This window comes from Prionailurus viverrinus, chromosome A3 (assembly GCF_022837055.1).
Source record: "Prionailurus viverrinus isolate Anna chromosome A3, UM_Priviv_1.0, whole genome shotgun sequence".
Classification (NCBI taxonomy): domain Eukaryota; kingdom Metazoa; phylum Chordata; class Mammalia; order Carnivora; family Felidae; genus Prionailurus; species Prionailurus viverrinus.
Genome location: NC_062563.1, coordinates 65,454,779 through 65,475,993, shown reverse-complemented (window position 1 = coordinate 65,475,993; position 21,215 = coordinate 65,454,779). Strand labels below are relative to the sequence as shown.

The 21,215-nt window shown below is 37.5% G+C and overlaps 1 protein-coding gene and 1 long non-coding RNA gene across 4 annotated transcripts in view; one reads left to right on the top strand and one right to left on the bottom strand.

The window, feature by feature from the left end:
* SRBD1 (S1 RNA binding domain 1) overlaps positions 1 to 21,215 on the top strand; it is a 197,987-nt gene that overhangs the window by 141,818 nt on the left and 34,954 nt on the right. The gene's annotated exons all lie outside the window — the stretch shown is intronic.
* LOC125162149 (uncharacterized) lies at positions 3,346 to 10,561 on the bottom strand. Its single transcript, XR_007150909.1, has 3 exons — positions 10,401 to 10,561; positions 9,355 to 9,447; positions 3,346 to 4,817 (listed from the first exon to the last, which is right to left on the bottom strand). It is a non-coding gene; the product is annotated as an uncharacterized LOC125162149 (long non-coding RNA).

Below are 21,215 nucleotides of genomic sequence, written 5' to 3'. Positions count from 1 at the left end.
AGCACTGGAATTTTAAAATAATTTTTAAGTTTGATTGGAAAGGACACACCACCAGTGAACCACCAGCCCTTACCCATCTCCGTCATATTCCTGGCCTGATTTGTGTAACCTCCCAGGCCTCTGAGATGCATATATTGTATTTGTATAGGGTCTGTGCCTAATGCTGAATACTTCTCTCAATAGTAGAATGATCCATTCCAGTTTTGGGGTTTTGTTTTGCCTGCCCAACAGATGAGAGTGGTGGTGGTGGTGATGTTGATCATAGCAGTTAGCATTTGTTGAGCCCTTATTCTGTGCCAGGCTTATAATAAAACTTAGATTAACCATGTAATCTAATCTTCACCATATTGTTAGGCCAGGCACTATCTCTTCTTCCATTTTATCAAGGAAACAACTGAAGCTCACAAGGTTAAAAATCTGTTAATAGTAGAGCCAAGATTTGAAGCTAAGTCTACTTTGATTCAAAGTCTGTGCTCTTAATAGTTAAGTTGTATGCATAATTAATATAATTGAGCATCACTGGGCATCTGTAACCATGCTGCTTATGTTATTGAAGAGAGGACTTGATTACAGTTGCCATTCTTGTTTATGCATGTCACACATGAAAGGAGAAAAGGGTTTTGGTAGTATTCTTTATACTGCTGTTAAACAATAAACTATGTTACTTCATTTTTAGTTTATAACTGTACACTGTATATTAAGATATAGAGAGGAAATACTGGCATTTCCAATGAAAACTTGGTATAAATGTCATTTTCTGTACTAAAGAATTGAATACCTGTTTCTTAATATAAAATTATGTTGATTTCAAATATGCAATTGTTATATGTTCAGTCCCTGTTACGTAGCATATTCAGGAACATTACATACCCATGTCGTAAGTATCTAACTAAAAACAAGGCTCTCTGGTAAATACTTTGGTACATAGCTTTCATACTTCTATATACCTAACGCCTATTATTTCACATATATGCTTTGTTTTACCATTTGGTTTTCTTTTGACGAAAGAGACCAATTTGGGGATTCTGTGTAGAGGGAGAAAATTGGTTTATATAGAACAAAATAATGCTTTCCAAAGTTTTTAATAATCTCATGAGGGTTAAGTCACGTGACTCTGATCTCTGAATCCCGTTTAGGAACTGTGACATGCCATTTTCAAATTATTTACAAGTGATGGGAAAAGGAAAAAAAGAAGTGACCTTTGCTTTAAACTCTCCTTCATTCAGCAGACACAAAGCATTTATTACACTAGTAGTACGTGGAAGGTTTGAAAAGAGGAAAAAGCAGTAAGTAAAACCCTACCATTGATAGATAACTGTTTGGAGGTGTATAAGAGGTAGTAAATGCTTTGACTTTGTGCATGTCAAAAAGGCATTTGACTCTCACACTTGAATAATAGTTTCCCTGGGTGCAGAATTTTAGGTTGAAAATAATTTTTCCTCCAAGGTTTTGTTGCTTCCATTCTATCACTTTCTATCATGCAGTGGTATTGGTGGTGACCCGATTCTCATTCCTTTGAGGGGGACCTGTTTTTCACATCTCTGAAAGTTTTTGTTGTTGTTGTTGTTGTTGTTTTTCCATTTTCCTTTATATGCCTAGGTGCTTGTCTCTTTTCATTCCTTGGGCTAGACACTTGTATCTTTTATAATCTGAAGATGTCATTTGGCTCTGTTAAAATACCTTGTGCTATGCATTTGATTTATTGTCCTGTGTTTTCTCTAACTTTGCTAAGGTAGATAAGGACCATCTTATGTGGAATCTGTCTCTCTTTTCTGAAATTTTCAGCCTTTGATTTTTGTTATTGTTGTGCTGGGCCAGCCCTCAACTTTACCTTCTAATCATTTTATTTTGAATATATCATTTTGGTAATCTTTTTTTTTAATATGAAATTTATTGTCAAGTTGGTTTCCATACAACACCCTGTGCTCATCCCAACAGGTGCCCTCCTCAATCTTAACTTTAATTTCTAAAAAATGATCTCTTGATCTGTAATTCCTTTCTTATGGTATTATTTCTTGTTTGTTTTTATTTTTAGCTACAACATTTTCTTTTATTTTCCTAAGACTGCAAACCAGAGGGATTTCCCCCTCTATCTCTGTTTCTCCTGCTTTTTTTGTCTGTTTTGTTTTGTTCTTCTGTTATCTTGATATTCCTTGGAATGGAGACTTTTTCAGTTTTTGAGAGAGCCATGGTGATCTCTTCCTATTTAAGAATATGGCCATATGAGGCCAGATGGAGCTTTGCTATATGCAAGTAGTTTGCTTTATTGTGATCTCTTGAGGAGAGGTGTCTATTCTTTAACTGGGCAATGTCTACATGCCACGTTTCAGAAGACTTTTTCCCTGGGGCCTTTTTAATTTCCTTAGTGAAGAATCCTACATTTTTTTTTCCTCTTTGGTGAGGGAAGGTAAAATAAATATTTGGCTGTATAGGTGGAATAAATGTTTTGGATGCTGCTTGTGGTGAATTTGGAGGTATACTGGGTTGACTAATGTGCCCCCAAATTCATAGCTACCCAAATCCTCAGAACATGGTCTTACTTGGAAACAGGGTCTTTATAGATATAATTAAAATAAAGCCATACTGGATTAGGGCTCACCCTAATCCAATGACTGGTGTCTGTATGAGAAAACACACACACAGAGAAAAGAGCACTATGAGAAGATGAGATAGGGATTGGAGTGAATATAAGTGGAAGCCAAGGAATACCAAGGACTGCCAACAGTACCAAAAGCTAGGAGAGTGCAGTGGAGTAGGTTCTCGCTCAGAGATGGTGGACTTCTAGGCTCCACAGCTGTGAGAGAGTACATTTCTGTTGTTTTAAGCTACCTAGTGTAAGGCAATTTGTCGCAACAGCCCTAGGAAACTAAAACGGGGTGCAGCAAGCAGTCTTAACGATCTGACCAGCACGCTCACCAGACCTTTTGAGCAGCGTCTGTTGCCTTCCGGCCTTCTGCATCTGGGCACTGTACAGAAAAATTGCAAACGGCCAGACCTCAGACTTGAGAACTCAGGCAAGAGTAAAGGGTTTCCAATCCTTAGGTCTGTGAGATTTTAGCTTTAAAGGTGAGGGAAGGATTCGCCTCTCCCCTGGTGTGAGTAAGGGCTAGAAAGACTCAGTCGTGGCAGGGTGTGGCACAGTTTTTTGTCTACACTCCTGTTCTTCTCTCTCAGCATGTGTAGTTGGGAGACCACCAGCCCATCCCTGGCATGGTAGAAAGGACTGTGGTCTCGGGACTTGCGGTTCCAACATTAGGAGCATTTATGAAGTAGTGACCTGATTCCCCACCTCAGATTTCTATCAGGATTGATTGTCTTATGCACCGGGCTCCTTTTTCCATGGTGTGCTGTCCTGAACCATCTCCTTTTTATGTGAAATCAGCCTGCCCAGAGTCCTGGCACGTTAATTTTTACCTCTCACAGAAGGCAACTGTTTTATAGTCTGACTCAGAATGAATGCCCCAGGTCTTATTCCGGTATGGTCTCTGGCGTATCCCAGGCCAGAGCTTCTCCAGAGGTTCCGCCTGGTTCATGAGCACCTTCCTCATCTGTGTCCTCTGCGTGATGTACCAGCCTGCAGCCTCTTCCTTCTGACTTTCCTTCCTCAAGACACCTAGACTAAGGCCTTGAGGAACACATGTTCCCAGCCACTGGACTTTCTCTAGTACCAGGTACCATGGAGGTTTAGGCAGGGGGGAATGTCCCGGCCTTTTTTTCTTTTTAAATTATCTTTCTATTTTTGTTACACTTTCTAGGGAAGATTTGTAGAACTCAAGCCTTTAAATTCAATTCCTGTTAAGATGGATAGTTTCCCAGGTGAGCTATCAATAGTTGAAAAGTATATCTGATTTTTAGAACTAGCCATTATTAAAACAAGTATGGCATGGTTTCAAGTCACTGACGACATGTGGTTTTCTATGCTGTCTATGCATTGCTTTCTGTAACGAGTTTCTCACTTTGTTCCATGCCTTGACTAGCACTACTTCCTTTTCTACCACTTCTTTACTTCTGGGAAGGTATTGCTTCTGTAGATTTCACATTGTAGAGTGAAATTCACCTTATGGTGACCCCTAACCTATGTAGTAAATCCTCTGAAATTAATTTTGGTTCTTTCTGATCTGTGCCCCCATATGACTCCCCCCAAGGTTTCATTATTAGATTTTGACAGCCTTTTAAATTTGTAAGTGCCACAAATTTGTCACTAGAGATGAATGGGTAAAAAGAAAATTCCTTGCAGTGGAGGATATGGGTAAAATATTTCAAGCGACAGATCTGCATCAATAATGTTAATGTTTATAGGGTGATGAAAACCATATAAGTCTTAAGCCAGAATCTTGTTTCAGCTGAGTCCCAGAAATTTTGACCACAGAAGCCAAGGCACATTCCATTTATTCCAACAAATGTTTTTTTCAAGTCCTTTCCAACTGTCTGAAAGACAATTGTCACTCTTGAATGCCTGAAACATTAATTTTTTTCTGCCATATTAGTGAAAAGCAATGGAAACATTGTCTACTATTCCCAAGGTGACTTTTGTCTTGCCTTGAGTTCTAAAATGGAAAGCAAATTTGACAATGTTATTTTGCCCTCTATTTTTCATGTTCATTCTCTGGCGAGGTTTTTAAGAAATTTTGCATCATTCTTTTTAACTGACTTCTGGCCTTGTTTCATGCCAGAAGATTGCCTTTACTGAGCACTGAGCAGCCACAGTCACAGATTTTCCTTGTTATTGATACCAATAGCGTTCACTCAGTGGTTTCTAATTTTGGTGAAAAAGAGTATTAATATTTGGGGGACGAAGAAGTACATTCAGAAGACATCTAGAAAAAAACATAATTGAAACTATCATCAATATGATGCCAATGAGCATATATGTGTATGTATATGTATTTTTTTAAAGAGAAGGATAAATAATATTAAACCATTATAGTATGGTCTTTTGTTTATCTGCATAGTGATTGTCATATTTTCTTTAAAAACATTAATGAAAAATGATTTATTAAAAAGTCAGCTATTATAAAGTTTTCAAGGGAAATTAAAAGTAGTGCTTAGGAAGAAGAAGAAAGAAAAAGGAGAGAAAAATACCAAGATTAAAAATTAAAAATTACTACCACCACCCCCCTCCTCCTCTCCAAGCCTGCATAGAAGCTTTCCTTGACTATGGGTATTTTTTACCAAAGTCATCTGGAGGTGATACCCTAACAATATAGCAAGCATGTTCATTTTACAATGGAAATTTTATATTACAGAAAGCATTATTATATTACAAGTTGTTATGAAAACGGGTTTCTTGAAGTCGGCCCTTATATTACGTTGTCCTAAGTAAGTTATAATAAAATAGCTAATTAGTATTTATGAAATACTTAGTAGGGATGGAATGAGATTGTTTTCTCCCTTTTGCAGTGGATGAGAGAGTAAGGTAGCAAGATGTTACTTAACTTGTTTAGTGTTTCTCACTGTCTTTCATTTTCATTTATTTCCAAAGGTTAAGATATATAGCATAGGCTATACAGTCGAATTTCCTGAGTTCAAATTTTGGCTTCACCATTTATTAGCCTAGTGAACCTGGGCAAGTTATCAAATTTGTCTTCATTGTCATCTTTATCATCATCATCACCATCATCATCATCCCTAGTGTAGAATTGTAGTGTGTTAGCACTGGAAGGTATTTAAGAAACTATCAAATCCAACCCCCTTATTTTCTAAAGAAACCTAGGCAAGAAAATCAAGTGACTTAATTTTTCATTAACTAGAAGAGTAATCTTTTAACTTTTATGTCCTTTCTATTGCAAAAGTTTTCAGATTTGATTTTGTGGTCTAGTAAAATAACTTAAAAAAAAAGAAAAGAAATGTGGTCCTGGTAGCCAGTCTCCAAAATGGTTTAAAGTAATCCTACCTTGTGGTATTAACACTCTGATATAATCCCTTCTCACATTGTACTGGTCTTTGTGACCAGTAGACAATGACAGAAGTAATGGCATATCCCTTCTGAGATTAAGTTACAAAAGTCATTGTGGTTCTGTCTTGGATGCTTTCATTCTCTTGGATCACTCACTGGAGGGAAGCCAACTTCCACGTTGTGAGCAGCCCTAGGAGAGACCTATATGGAGAGGACCTGAGGCCTGTGGCCAACAGCATTTGAGGAGCTCAGGCCATCAGCCAACCATGATGCGAGTGAGCCATCTTGGAAAAAGATCTTTCAACCCACTCAGATCTTCAGATGATTTCAGCCCCAGCTGACAATTTGACTGCAGCCTCATGAGAGCTAGAACCATCCAGCTAACCTGCTCCTGGATTCCTGACCCATAGAAACTGAGATAATAAATGTTTGTTGTTTTAAGCTGCTAGATTTTGGGGTATTTTGTTACACAGCAGTAGATAACATAGTAGGGTTAAGGAGAGTGATATATTTCTGGGATTTTTTCCCCCCACATAACAGGGAAAAATTAAAGGACTGTTTTAGTACCAAAATAGCAGGAGTGTCTTAATTATATAGTACAGGACAGTTCTTTAAATTGAATAAATTCATCTCGTCGAAAAACTTTGACATTGTTCTTTTTCTCATTTTGCAATTGACCACTAAAAAGTTTGTCATGAACTGACATTTGGGAACCATTGTACTTCATCATACTGTATTGCAGTTAGTAATTTTTTTTTAAAACGTTTATTCATTTTGGAGAGAGAGAGAACACAGGCAGGAGAGAGGCAGAGATGGGGAGAGAGGATCCAAAGCAGGCTCTGCACTGACAGCAGTGAGCCTGATGAGGGGCTCACGAACCGGGAGATTGTGACCTGAGCTGAAGTCAGATGCTCAACTGACTGAGCCACCCAGGTTCCCTGCAGTTAGTAATTTTTGACTTTGCCTACTTTTGTGTCCTCAGATGTTTGGTGAATAAAGGAAAATTTGTTGTCTTTTGAAATGCGGCTATAGAAAAACCAAACTGAGGAAACTTGGGTTGTATTCCTTGTTCATGATAGAAGGTATAAGAGCACATGAACATGGTCCTAACTTCAATCACTGTAGCCAATATCTGTGTACAGATGTACTCATCTGTGAATTGAAAGGTTATACTATGACCTCCTGTAAGACTTTCCAGTCCTAAAAGTTTTGAGAAGTTATTGTAATAGAAGGCCTTCTATTGGAATATAGTCTAATATGGGAATTTACTTAACTTAGGAGAAACGGGAGCATAGGTCCTGAAGACCTTTGGACATCATTCTTTTCTCTTGTACTATTTGCCAAAAAAAGGGAGGTAGCCATGAAATAATTTGCTTTTTACATTTTAAAAAATGTAATTGTTTAGAACTTATCAGGACTGATAGTTACCCAAAAGGAGAAAGAAGGAAAACCACCAATAGAAGGGACATAACTCCTTTTCTTCTGACTCTGACATGAACATACTTATGTCCTAACCTCCATACTTACTGTTCTGCTGTGAAGGAACCAACCATAAATGAAAATGTCCCGGGGCACCTGGGTGGTTCAGTTGGTTAAGTGCCTGACTTTGACTTAGGTCATGATCTCATGGTTCCTGAGTTCGAGCCCTGCATTGGGCTCTCTGCTGTCAGTACAGAGCCAGCTTTGGATCCTCTGCACCTATCTCTTTCTCTCTCTGCCCCTCTCCCACTGGTTCGTGTTTGTGCTCTCTCTCTCTCTCTCTCTCAAAATAAATAAAAACAAACAAAAACCCAGAAATGGGAATGTCCCAAAGCAGTCAAGTTTCCCTTGAGAAAAAGTATCTGTCATTCATAGCTGAGCTGGTTAGGTGGCAAATCATAATTATTTTCAGTGTGTCAAATAAAACGCCGTAATTGATTTTTCTTATTGACAGAAGGATAGAAAAATTAGAGGGAAAGGGAACAGGAGAAAGTAAATTATAGTTTTATAAGAGAAAAGACTAGTACCCTGTCAAAACAACGACTGTACTTTCTTCACAAATCTCCTTTTTTTTTCTTTCTTTTCTTTTCTTTTCTTTTCTTTTCTTTTTTCTTTTTTTGGTCACTACATAGACACTGTCACCATTTACATCAGATTTGTAATAAGAACAATGTGATACAGAATTTTAAAAGCATACCTATTTTGCCAGATTATTTTTAGTCATGGTAAGCCTTATGAATGAATAGAAAATATTACCTTGTAAACAAAAAATGTGTTCCTGGTTGTTACAAAACTTTCCCATAAAAAAAAAAAATAGGTAAAGTCAGTGGGTTTTCTTTGCAACCCAAGCAAGAGAGCTGGAATTAGCATCGCTAGATCAAATGATACCACTTCACTTCTGAGAAACAGAGAAGGGCATTGTGTTCAAAAGCTTGGGCTCCAGCAATAGACCCATTGCATTCAGCTACACCCTGGCAGTGTGACCTTGGGCAACTTGCTTAACTGCTCTGTGCCTCTTTACTCTTAGGCAAAATGGAGCTAATTATACAACAATAATAACCACAGGGGTGTGAAGATGAATTAAGTTAGCAGTATAAAATTCCAGACATTTATTAGCACCCAATATAAATATTTTCTGGTGTTATTACTAAAAAAATGGATTTTCTTGTACAAGGAACTTGAAGAACTTTGACAGCTTAGTATATAGCTTCTCCGCAGCCCTTTGTATTTTGCCCCTTCATGGTGGTAACACCCGAACCAAATTATGAATTCTCACTTGACAATTCAGTCCTGTCATGATCATTTACTTATGGAATATCTATCATTAAAGGTTAAGTGTCTCATCCAATGAAAATTACTAGGTGTTCATAAAAAGGATTCTGGAGGGAACACTCAGTATAAACCAGTAGTAGTTTTTAGATGAATTTCAGAATTATTTGCAAATAGCAACTGCAAAAGAATTGTATTCAGTTTTTCATTTTTATAGCTGCTTACAGTGCACACTTCCACCTCTGTCCCTTGTTGCTGCTCAAGCCTTTCCCTACACTTTGCCTCCCTCCCCAGGTTTTAGATGTTTATTATGTTCATACCTGGAATGCTTCCCTATACATCTCTCCCTTGAGCTCCAGATCCCATATATTTAGCTGCCAACCTGACTTTTCAGTTTGGAAGTCTAATAAATAGACTTGTCTAGAAAAGAACTTTTGGCCTCTGTCTGCTAACTCTCCCTACCTTCCCCAGATTTAAGATGGAAACCATTAAGTGAATCTCTGCCATCTTTCCCTATTTTCGATTAATGACATCACCATCCACCCAGTTAGTAGAGCCACAAACCTATCCTCATTAAAAATTTATTTTTATTAAAATCCTTGATCCTTTCTTTTGCTTCATCATCTCCCAAAATTGACTGCTTCTCCTTTTTTCCACTCCAACCTCCTGACTCTAGACCACAGTCTAGGTATACTGAAAAAGCCTCTTACCAGGACTCCCTGTTTCCACTTCTGTCTGTTTTCAGTCCATTATATACAGCATGCTTTTTTGCAAATGTGTGTTAGATCCTGTCTCTGTCCCCACTGTAAAAAGAATAAAATTCAGACTCCTTGCCATGGGACCTGTCAGACCCTTATCTGCTTTATCTCTGACCACTTTTCCTTTTGCCCATTATGTCCTAGCCACACTGCCTCCTTTCAGTTTTGTGAACATTTAGCACATTCCCTTCTTAGGGTTTTTGCATTTGTTTTTTCAGCCTAGAATGGTCTTTCTCTGGCTCTTTGCATGGCTGGCTCCTTCTCATTCTTTAAGTGTCCGTTTTACTGTATTTCTTCAAAGAGTCAATCCCCATCATTCACGTAGCCACCTCCATTCTCTGTGACTATCATGTTACCCTATTTCCCTTATAGCATTTATCACATTATAATTATAATTTTTATTTGTTTACTTAAGTTTTCATCCTGTTTGCTGCTGTAATCTTATTAATTAGAACAAGGCCAAATACAAAGCAGACACTCAAATAATTTATAACACTCATTGAATGAATAAATGAATAGGTTTTTATAAGCATTAGAACGTTTGTTTTTTATTTGCTTGCTGTTGAGTCCATTCAAGGCACTTCTAAGCTTCACTTTCAAGCTCATTCAAGTTGTTGGCAGAATTCATTTCCCAGTTGTATGATTGAGGGCTTCAGCTTTTTGCTGGCTGCTGGCTAGAGACCACTTTCAGGTTCTAGAGGCCACCCACAGTTCCTTGCCACATGGGCTTCTTCAATATGACTGCTTACTTCGTCAAGAAATTAGGAAAATCACGTTTCCCCTGTTAGGTAACTTGATCACAAGAGTGACATCCTGTCACCTCTGTCATATTCCACTGCTTGGAAGCTCACACTCAAGGTGAGGGGATTATACAAGGAGTGATCACCAGGAGGTGAATCTCTCTGGAGGGTCTCCTTGGGGTCTGTCTGCCACAGTAATTAATGATAAAGTTAAGTGTGACCTGGATCAATGTGACTTTTAAAAAGAGTGAAACTTACTACTTCTTCCAGTTGGAATGACGGAATTGGGTTGCCTCTTAAAATTTTCTGTTCAAAATAGTAGGTGTTATTTATAAACCATCTCTTATGAACCAAGAGACACCCCTGCTTCAAAGGGAAAGAAAGAAGTTTTGTTAGAATATTATAAAAGGGAAGGGACATAAAGAAGAAAAGCTTTCATATAAAATGGAAGTAAATTTCTAATTCACTTTAAAAGTCAAATTTATTTAAAATTGTCAGTTCTAACTGAGATGTACTCCATTAGAGTATTCCTCTTACTGGTTTGAGAAATGAATACCATGAATTATTTGTGCTCTTACCTGCTTGTGTAGCTGATCCTTTAAGGACCAGTGTTTAGTTCTTATATCCTAGAATTCTTTCCTTAGTAACATCTGTATCCCTCTTCTAAATTCTGGAATTCTCCAATTTGTATTTTCTATAACTCTATGACCTAACCCTTGTCCATGGCCCAGTTATCTATGGATCAAATGGGCTTGATTCTGCCCAATTCTGCAGTGACCCACAGAGATATCTTGGGAAAATACTACATTGAGTCTTAACGAAAAAATTGTGTGAAATATAACATATTTTCATATCAAAAGTATTTTGTCCCCAGGGTGCCTGGGTGGCTCAGTCAGTTAAGTATCTGACTTCAGCTCAGGTCACGATTTCACAGTTCATGAGTTCAAGCCCCGCATTGGGCCCTGTGCTGACAGCACAGAGCCTGGATCCTGCTTCGAATTCTGTGCCTCCCTCTCTCTCTCTGCTCCTCCCCCCCCTGCTCACATTCTGCCCCCCCCCTAAAATATAAATAAACATAAAAAAAGGTTATTTTGTCCCCAAACCTATTAGCGATATCAAGGTTATGTACCTGTATCAAAGTTTGCTCTTTGACCTTCCTTTCTGGTAAAGGTGCCTAAGTCCATTTTTATTCATCCTGGTGATGAGATCGTCCATGGTAAATGGAGTCCTATGAATGAGTCTCAGAAATCTTGACCTGGGAGCTGGCAAGTCAGGACTTTGTAAAGATTTTTTTACATTCTAGGTCAAATCTCTTAGCTTCCTTGGTCTTCTTTTATTGTGTGACAGGATGCTGTACTTTAGCTTATATTCAAAATGGCAGAAGCGTAAGTTTAATTCAGTTGCCAAGAGAAGAAAGACTTAAGCTTTCCTAATTAATAGCCTCAGAGATTAATCTATGAGTTAACAAGAACTGTTTTTGACCTAGAAACATACCAGAAACTGTTGGCCAGAGGATTTGGTGGCTTGGAATGAGAGACCCTGTGACCATGGTTAGCCTTAACATGCCATGTTAGAGCATCTCAGATTTCATTTTCGGATTTCACCTGAGCGTGCTGTTGATTGGTGCTTGCTAGGACAGTTTTCCCATAATACGAATGTGGGTTGTACTGCTGTAATGCCCTTAAACAGTCTCTAGTCACTGGCATCTCCTTTTATTTTAAGGCAACTCTTTTTCTTAAACCAAATTCCCAGCTTCATCAAGAAGAATCCAAAAGCAAAACTGCCAGAAATTGGCTCTTGATTGTTCCTTCCTTTATGCCTTTAAGTTATAATTTATTGAGTCTCCACCATGTGCTAAGGAGCATAGTGTTAGGAAGTAGGAATACAGAGGAAAGTCTAACTGGCTAGCAAACACACAAAGAGATCCTCAACTAAACCAGTGCTCAAGGAAATGCAAACTAAAACAGTAGTAGGATTGAGCACCTATTGTGTGCCAGGATATAGAAGTGAATGAAATATAAATATAAATTTATATATTTTAAACACACAAACACACACACACACAACAAACCCGTGTGTAGTAGATGATAAGTACTCTAGATAAAAATAAAAAAGGACCTGGGGATAAAAGTGATGTAGAGGATGGAGTTTGGGAACCCTGTCTTCACTCCCACTACAGAAGGCTAGGTGCGGAATAATTGTTTCGGATTCTGTGGAGCTCCTAGGCTGAGCCACAGTAATACAGAGGCAGGGGACAGAGGCAAACAAAAGGGAACCTTGCCTTACTATATTAATGCTTCACCTGTGGAAGTACATGAAAATGGATTCTGTGCTGGTGTTGTCAGCCTCAGGTATAATTGGGAAAAATGTACTGTCCACAGTTTTAATGGACCGGAAGATGTTTCATATGTGGCTGTATGTGTGGCCACATATGAGTATATGTATGTGAATTTGGGGAGACAAAATGTATCCTTAATGCTTATTACTGGAAATATGGACAAGGAACCTAGTTTTTACAATTTGGGGAGGAAACAACATTTTTTATTACTTTACATTATATCCTCCTTTTATCCCTACCCCCTGTCCCCACCTAACAATTTATTTATTTTTTTTTTTTTAATTTTTTTTTAACGTTTATTTTTGGGATAGAGAGAGACAGAGCATGAACGCGGAAGGGGCAGAGAGAGAGGGAGACACAGAATCGGAAACAGGCTCCAGGCTCTGAGCCATCAGCCCAGAGCCCGACGCGGGGCTGGAACTCACGGACCGCGAGATCGTGACCTGGCTGAAGTCGGACGCTTAACCGACTGCGCCACCCAGGCGCCCCTCCACCTAACAATTTAAATAGTAGACTGTCAAAATTTCTATGCACAAGGATCTCTTTTTCTGTCTGCCTCTCTCTCTCTCATGTGCACATTCACACACACAGAAGTTTCAGATCAGATTTTCTACACACTGTGTTACTTTTAATTTATTAAAAGGGAAATTTCTCTCTCATGGCTAAATGTTTGTACCCTACATTTTTCTTAAGTCTGCTTTTATGACTAAGCTATAAATCTTATAAACAGAGATTTACAGTGGAAATGCCGACTTCTTTGTATTATGTCAGGTCAAAATGTCTAGCTAATTGGTATGCATTTGTTCATGCATGTGTCATAAACCAGGATTATGTTTTAGTCCAGGTCCTATATTTGACCACACATGGGGCAGATAGGTGTGGTCCAGTTCAGATGTGTTAATGTTTTTCTTTTTTTGTGGTGAATTGGGTGGTATGAGGCATTGGAAAAGCATGTGGGCAAAGCAGGCATTTAGGATTTATGGACCTTTACTTAGCTAGTATTGCCCTTATCTTTCTTCTACCATATCGACCCGTATCCACTAGGGGACATAAGAGCACCTACTAGAAGACAAAATGAAAGCCAAACTAGATTAGAATTTTAACACTGAACTAGTATGATAGCAAAGACTCATTTTTTAGCTTCATACTTCATAAAGAAGTTACACATTATGTTTAAATTTTAATCATCATGATAACTTTTTAGGGCAGGATCTCAATGAGATAGTTCTTAATGAGAACTAACAAGCAGCTAACTAGCCAGTCTGTGCCATCTAACTGAGTGCATTTGTCATTAACTAAGTTCCTATGTGGTCTACTGAAGCTGTGCTGAGAATGATTCTGGATTTGCAAATTACTTTGTACAAAAAAGAATTATCTTTTAGGTTCGGGAGGTGAGATATCTGGGAAGAACATCTACCATCGGGTTCCGAAGAACAAAAACCAGAGGTGGTCTATATGTTATATCCCAGCCTTCTGTTCCAGAGCTATGAATCCTGAGACTGAGCTGTAGTTAAGGGCATCACTGTTCCCAGCTTAATGATTCAGAAACTTAGGTATTTTTATTTATTTACCATTCTTTTTTCTTTTAAGATATAATCTTTTTTTTTTTTTTTTAATTTTTTTTTCAACGTTTTTATTTTAGGGACAGAAAGAGACAGAGCATGAACGGGGGAGGGGCAGAGAGAGAGGGAGACACAGAATTGGAAACAGGCTCCAGGCTCCGAGCCATCAGCCCAGAGCCCGACGCGGGGCTCGAACTCACGGACCGCAAGATCGTGACCTGGCTGAAGTCGGACGCTTAACCGACTGCGCCACCCAGGCGCCCCTAAGATATAATCTTTTAAGATATAATCTATATCTATTAAGATATAATCTACAAAAAAGGGCAAAGTGATACAGTGCAATAAGTTTTGACATGTGTAATCCATGCATATCAAGATGTAGAACTTTCCTCTCATCCCAGAAAATTTACAACTGTCCCTTCTCACACTCAGAACACGCATGTTTTCACCATAGATTAGTTTTGTCTGTTTTAGAATTTTACATAAATAGAATCATATAATGTATAGTCTGTTGCACCCGAGTTCTTCCAATCAGCTTAACGTGTGTGAGATTCATCCATATTTTTGGATGTATCGGTAGTTCTTTTTATTGCAGAATAGTATTCCATAATATGAACATAATTACATTTTTAACCCATTCTCTTATTAATGGACACCTGGGCTATTCCTAGTTTGGGGGGTTTGCTGTTTTTTCTTATTAGTCAATAAAACTGCCATAAATATTTTGTACAAGGTTTGGGAGAACATACTTAAAATTTTCCCTTAGATGAAAATAATTTTTTTTTCTCTTAGGTAAAAACACTTAACAATTGAATTGCTACAGGTATTTTGAAGCTCTGTAATTAGGTAATAAGCATTTTGTGTTGAAGTCTTTTTTGTCTAATATTCATATATCCACTCTAGTCTTCATAGTCTTAATATTTGCATAGTATATTTGTTTCAATCATTTTACTTCCAACCAATTTGTTTATAATTTATTGTATGTCTCTTGTTAATTGACAATCTTTGCCTTTTAATAGAAACATTTACTTCATTAACATTTAGTGTACTAATATGGTTGAATTAAAATTTACAATTTTGCTATTTGTTTTCTATATATCCCATCTGTTTTCTATCCTTTCTTCCTTTTCTGCTTTATTTTAACAGAAAATGAAATAATTTTTAGTTTTCTGTTTTAACTCTTTTAGTAACTTTTAATCTGTACTTCTTGGCTTTTTTTTTTTTTTTTGGTGGTTACTGTAGTGATTATAATTTATATTCTTTTCATAGTCTGCTGAAAGTTAATATTATACCACCTCACTACCCTTCATTCTTTGTGTGATTATTTTCATATATATATCCCAAACTATTCTGTAATTTTTGCTTTGAATGGTCATATGTCTTTTAAATAAAATTAGAACATAATTATATATTTATCATATTTACCATCTGGTATCAATTTTCCTTAGTCTGAAGAATTCCCTTTAACATTTTTTATAGTGCTAATCTGCTGGCAGTGAGTTCTCATCTACCTTAAAGTGCCTTTATTTTTCCTTCTTTGAAAGATACAGAATTTGGTGTTTTTAACTTTGAGTCTTATTTTTTAATGCAGCACTTTAAAGATGTCATTTCTTCATCTCTGGCCTCTGTTGTTTCTGATAAGAAGTTAGCCATTTCTCCTGTTGTTCCTCATATGCAATGTGTCCTTTCTTTCTGTCTGCTTTTATAATTTTCTCTCTCTTTATTTTCCTGTAGTTTGACTATCATATCCATAGATGTGGCTTTCTTAATATTTATCCTTCGTAAGATTCTTCACTGAGCTTCTCTGTTGTATACATTAAGTTTTTCAAAATATTTTGGGAATTTTGGTCATGACTTTTTCAAATTCTCTCTTCTTTTCAATTACACCTATTTAAATGTTTTGATATTGTCACACAGGCTGTGAAGGCTCTACTTTATCTCTCTTCTTCAGACAGAATGATTTCTGTTGATCTCCCTTTTTTCTGCTTATCTCCAGTCTGCTGTTAAACCCGTCCAGTAAGTTTTTCGTTTCAGATACTATGTTCTCAGGTCTAGAATTTCCATTTTGTTATTTATAGTTTCCATTTATATAGTTTCCATTTATCTTCTGCTATTTCATATCTATTCATTTATGACCATATTTCCTTTGCATGAGTGAAAGTTCCTGTCTACTGTTTTCAGTATCTGGGTTTATCCGAGTTTGGTTTCTATTTATTGATGGTTCTCCATGCCCATTCTGTTATGGGGCATATTTGCCTTCTTCTTTGTCTAGTTATTTTTTTATTGTATGGTGGACATTGTGATGATGTTGAGATTACAAATTCTGTTGTCTTCTTTTAAATAGTATTGAATTTTATTCCAGCAATCAGTTAATTTTCTGTCACATCAGATTGAATCTTATGAGGAGTGTTGTGGGTTTTTTCTAATAAACTTCAAACTTTTTAAAAACTTTATTTCTAGAACAGTTTTTAGATTCATAGCAAAATTGAATGGAAAGACAGTTTTCATATCCTCGTTGTCCCCACATATGCACTATCTTCCTGTCAACTTCCTGCACCAGAATGGTACATTTCTTACAATTGACACATTAATATCACCCAAAGTCCACAGTTTATATGAGGATTCTCTTTTGGTATAATACATTCTGTGGGTCTTGACAACTGTTTAATGACATGTATCCACCATTATAGTATACAAAGCAGTTTTACTGCCCTAAAAATCCTCTGTGCTGTGCTGATTCCTCCCTCTTTTCCTGATAATTACTGGTCTTTGTATTATCTCCATAGTTTTTCATTTTCCATAATTCGATAGAGGTAGAACCATATAATGTGTAGCCTTTTTAGATTGGCTTCTTTCACATAGTAATATGCATTTAAGGTTCCTCCGAATCTTACCAGAGCTTGATGGCACATTTCTCCTTAGCAGTGATTAATATTCCATTGGCTGGATGTGCCAGTTTATCCATTTATCTCCTGCAGAACATCTTGGTTGCTTTCATGTCGTGACAGATAGTCCCCTATTTGTAGTGGTTTCACTTAGGATTTTTCAACTTTAAGATGGTGTGAAAGCAATACACATTCTGTAGAAACCATACTTGGAATTTTGAGTTTTCCTCTCTTCCTGAGCTAGCAACATGGGGTATGATGCTCTCGTGATACTGGGTAGCTGTAGCAAGCACAGCTCCCAGTTAGCCACATGAGCCTGAGGGTAAACAACGAGGCTTACAACCATTCTGTACCCATACAGACATTCTGTTTTTCACTTTCAGGACAGTATTTAATGAATTACAGGAGATATTTAACACTTTATTATAAAACAGTCTTTGTGTTAGATGATTTTGCCCAGCTGTAGGCTAATGTAAGTGTTCTGAACATGTTTAAGGTAGGCCGGGCTAAGCTATATGTTCAGTAGGTTAGATGGATTCAACACACTTTTGACCTAGAGATATTTTCAACTTCCGGTGGGCATATCGGGATGTAACCCCATCGTAATTCAAGTAAGGTCTGTATGAATAAATCTGCTGTTTTCTGGAGGGGATTGTAGAGAATTGGTATAATTTCTCCCTCAAATGTTTTGTAGAATACACCAGTGAATTTATCTGGACAAGGATTACTTAATAAACTTTGTTAGGATGGGTGTAGAGTCACCCCCTACTCTAGAACTACAATAGCTCCACTTTTTTTTATATGAAATTTATTGTCAAATTGGTTTCCATACAACACCGAGTGCTCATCCCAAAGGATACAGGAGTGCTGGTGCATAGGGGCACTTGTACCCCAATGTTTATAGCAGCACTTTCAACAAGAGCCAAATTATGGAAAGAGCCTAAATGTCCATCAACTGATTAATGGATACAATAGCCCCACTTCTAAGGCCTGTCCATTCTAGAGTGTTATTGGAGTATCTGGGTGTTCATTGAGGTTTCTCCACTGTGGCTGATAGGGACATTCTGTGTCTCCCAGCTCTGTGCATTTTCAGGAGTCTCTGTATAGTCCAAAACTCCCAGGCAGCTGTTTTCTAACTTGTCTTATAGAGTCTTGTCCTGGTGCCCTGGGTATATGCAGCTTAGTATTTGGCTAAATACTTTCAGAGTGTCATACAAATTTCTGGAGTTATACTCTTTAAAGCTCCATTCTCTCTGGTATCCCACTCTTAAAAGTCCAGTTACTTCAGCTGGCCAGAACTCTAATCTTTGCTTCCCCAGCTCAGTGAGATGGCTGTGCTCTGCTAGCCACTTCCCCGTGCCACAGTCTCCAAAGTCAGACAGATCATGGGCACTATGGGACTCATCTCATGTAGCTCTCCTCTCTCTAGACTCATAGACCTGCATTGCTTATTGTCTAACATCTAAAATTAGATTTATTATGCCTGGCTTTCTAGTTGTTTATGGTGGGAAAAATACTCTGGTACAAATTACTCGATTGTAAATAAAGGAGAAGTCTTAACTGAGAATAAACTGAAGGTTGATGGGGGGTGGGAGGGAGGGGAAAGTGGGTGATGGGCATTGAGGAGGGCACCTGTTGGCATGAGCACTGGGTGTTGTATGGAAACCAATTTGACAATAAATTTCATAAAAAAAAAAAAGTAGAAGTCTTGCCTTTCTTTCAAAATATCTTTAACCAGATATTAATGTGCACACATGTAGGCAGAGACTCCATAGGCCTAACATAGAAAAGCTGCCAAGGCTTTGGGAGCTGAGTGGAGATTCCAGAGGTTACACATTGCCCTGGAAACACAGGGGTTCTAGCCATCCATAGTGGGAAGACGTCACTGGAAGAACTGTAGGCACTCCTTTGAGAACCCCCAGAAGATCCATGCCTTAAGAGTGGGGCTACTCTAGCCCTAGAGTCAGGGTAGAAGGTTGGGTTCTAAAAATTAGTTTCCATTTGTCTTGTGCAGGACAAGGAAGACAGTTGCCCCAGGGATCTTTCTGTCAAGTTGGCTTGAATAAATTGGTTTATGTTAAATAGCGTAAGTTAATGCAAACTAAACTGGGTGCCTAAATACTGAGTTAGCAATAAAGGAGTCTTCAGCATACCTTCCATGTGATTTTTTAAGGGAGGAGGATTTACAAAGATAATCTCTTCCTGTGTTGTTTTTCCCCCTCTTATGACCACTGGCCATACTTCATGTTTCCAGGTCTGAAAAAAAGTCCCTACAGTACTGAAAGACTGATGCCCTTTGCCATCTTAATTCCCAGAGTCCCATAAGCATAATGAATTGTTCACTGTATAATTTGTTCATTTAAAAATAAAAATATTCTGTTAGTGTTCAAACTATTTTTTCTTAAAAGAATGCGTTTATGAAGAAATATTTTAAAGGCTTTTATCAAGAGCATTTGTCTCATTACATATAAATATCTCTGCTCTAGTAGAGCTAGAACACGTAGGTTTTTAGAAGGTTAAATACAGTATTTCTATGGTGCCGAACATTGTCTTAGTCTTTAAAGGGAATATACTGTATACTGGCTTTGAAGAAGTAGAGAAGGAGCTACTCTTTAGCACATATTCTGTTTTCTGAAATGTCTCCATTCTTCTATCAGTTCTGCGTTTCATGGGTCATCAGTACCCACTCCCCTAGATGACTTCTTAAAACTGTCACATGTCAAAGAAAAGTCAATGCAAGATGAGGAAGTCACCTTGCTTTATGTGATTGGCTAGACTTTCCCTGTAAAGCTTTTTTGCATCTTTAATTCCCAATTGCATTTTGTATTTTGATGATAGTAAGAGGTAGGAAGAACCATGAGTGAGTGATTAATTTATAAAGAAAATACTCAAGAATATTATAGGGAAAACAACTTGGGAATAAATTTAAAGTTTAATATGGAATATGCGAAGTGCAGTTTCACTGCTGTAAAAGTTACAGTCCACAGACAAGGTTTCATCTGGAAGGACTTTTTAAAAATAGTTGTGAGATAATTTTAGTGCTTCAGGACAAAAAAAAAAAAGAGCAGTTTGGATCAGCAATTCTTCAGAAGTTTGTGGTAGAGTAATAATAAAAACGTGGATTCTGACCTCAAAAAAAGCTGACTGGCATGAATGAGTGCTTATATTCCTAAAATCTCATAAATTTTAGGTAAAAATGTAATGGCCCAAACAATATTTCTTAGAATTTGAAACAGACTGTTTCTACAATTCAAGTAACTTATCCAACAATTCAGTTAGATAACTTGTTAAAAAATGGAGTAATTCATTTTTCTGGCATCAAGGCCTTGACCATTAGCATAGCCAGTCCTGGGGTCCTCCTGCTCTTCTACTCATGACTGCCAGTAGGGGTGTGTGTCTCATCTCAGCTTTTCACAGATGTCAACTGGGCTTCTTAAAGGCATGGACTTCATATGTTTTTTCCTGTACTCACAACACCCAGCGCAGCCAGCCCAGTGCCTGGTGCATAACAGTCGCTTAGAAAACGTTTTTAGAATGACAGAATCAATGCCTCTGCTTTACTGCCACAGATATTATTATGGGACAATATGGAACTTCGTTCATTATTTCCTCCCCTAAAGGTAGGTGATTTGTACTTTTAGAAAACAGTGTTAATTTTTTAATACTTTTCCTAAGCAAAAAGTTGGGGAAGAATGTAGGCCAAACCCAGGAGTATAGGTCACAGCAATTCTTGCAGAAAATTTTCTAACCTAAGTCTCCCTACTAGAGGAATTAAAAAATATTTGAACTCCTTAAGTTATCTTACAGGGTGTTTTGGTAAATAGCTGTTCTAATTTACATGTTTTAATGACTTCATAATAGTTCACATTGGTGACTATAATTTATTTGTATCAGTCCCATCTGAGTGTATTTTTAGATTGTGCCTATACACACGTCCTATCTTTGCACATATCTTTCTATTTCCTTAGAATAAATTCTTAACATGTGAAGATGCCACATTATATTACATGCACATTTTGTACAGTTGTTGTAAGGATTAAATTAGATAATATTGTAAAGCCTTATAACAATGCCTGACAGTAAAATCTCAAGGGTTTTTGGTAGTAAGGTTATTGGTTGCTGTTTTTGTTGTCTCAAACCTTCCCACTAGACCTTGAGCCCCTTGATACAATAACATCAGTTAGAAAAACATCAGAGATCCCAATTCCACATGACTTGAACAATAAGTAAATTTATTATTCTTTATTAAATAGTAGAGAAATTTCATTACAATAAGGTCAGAGTAGTG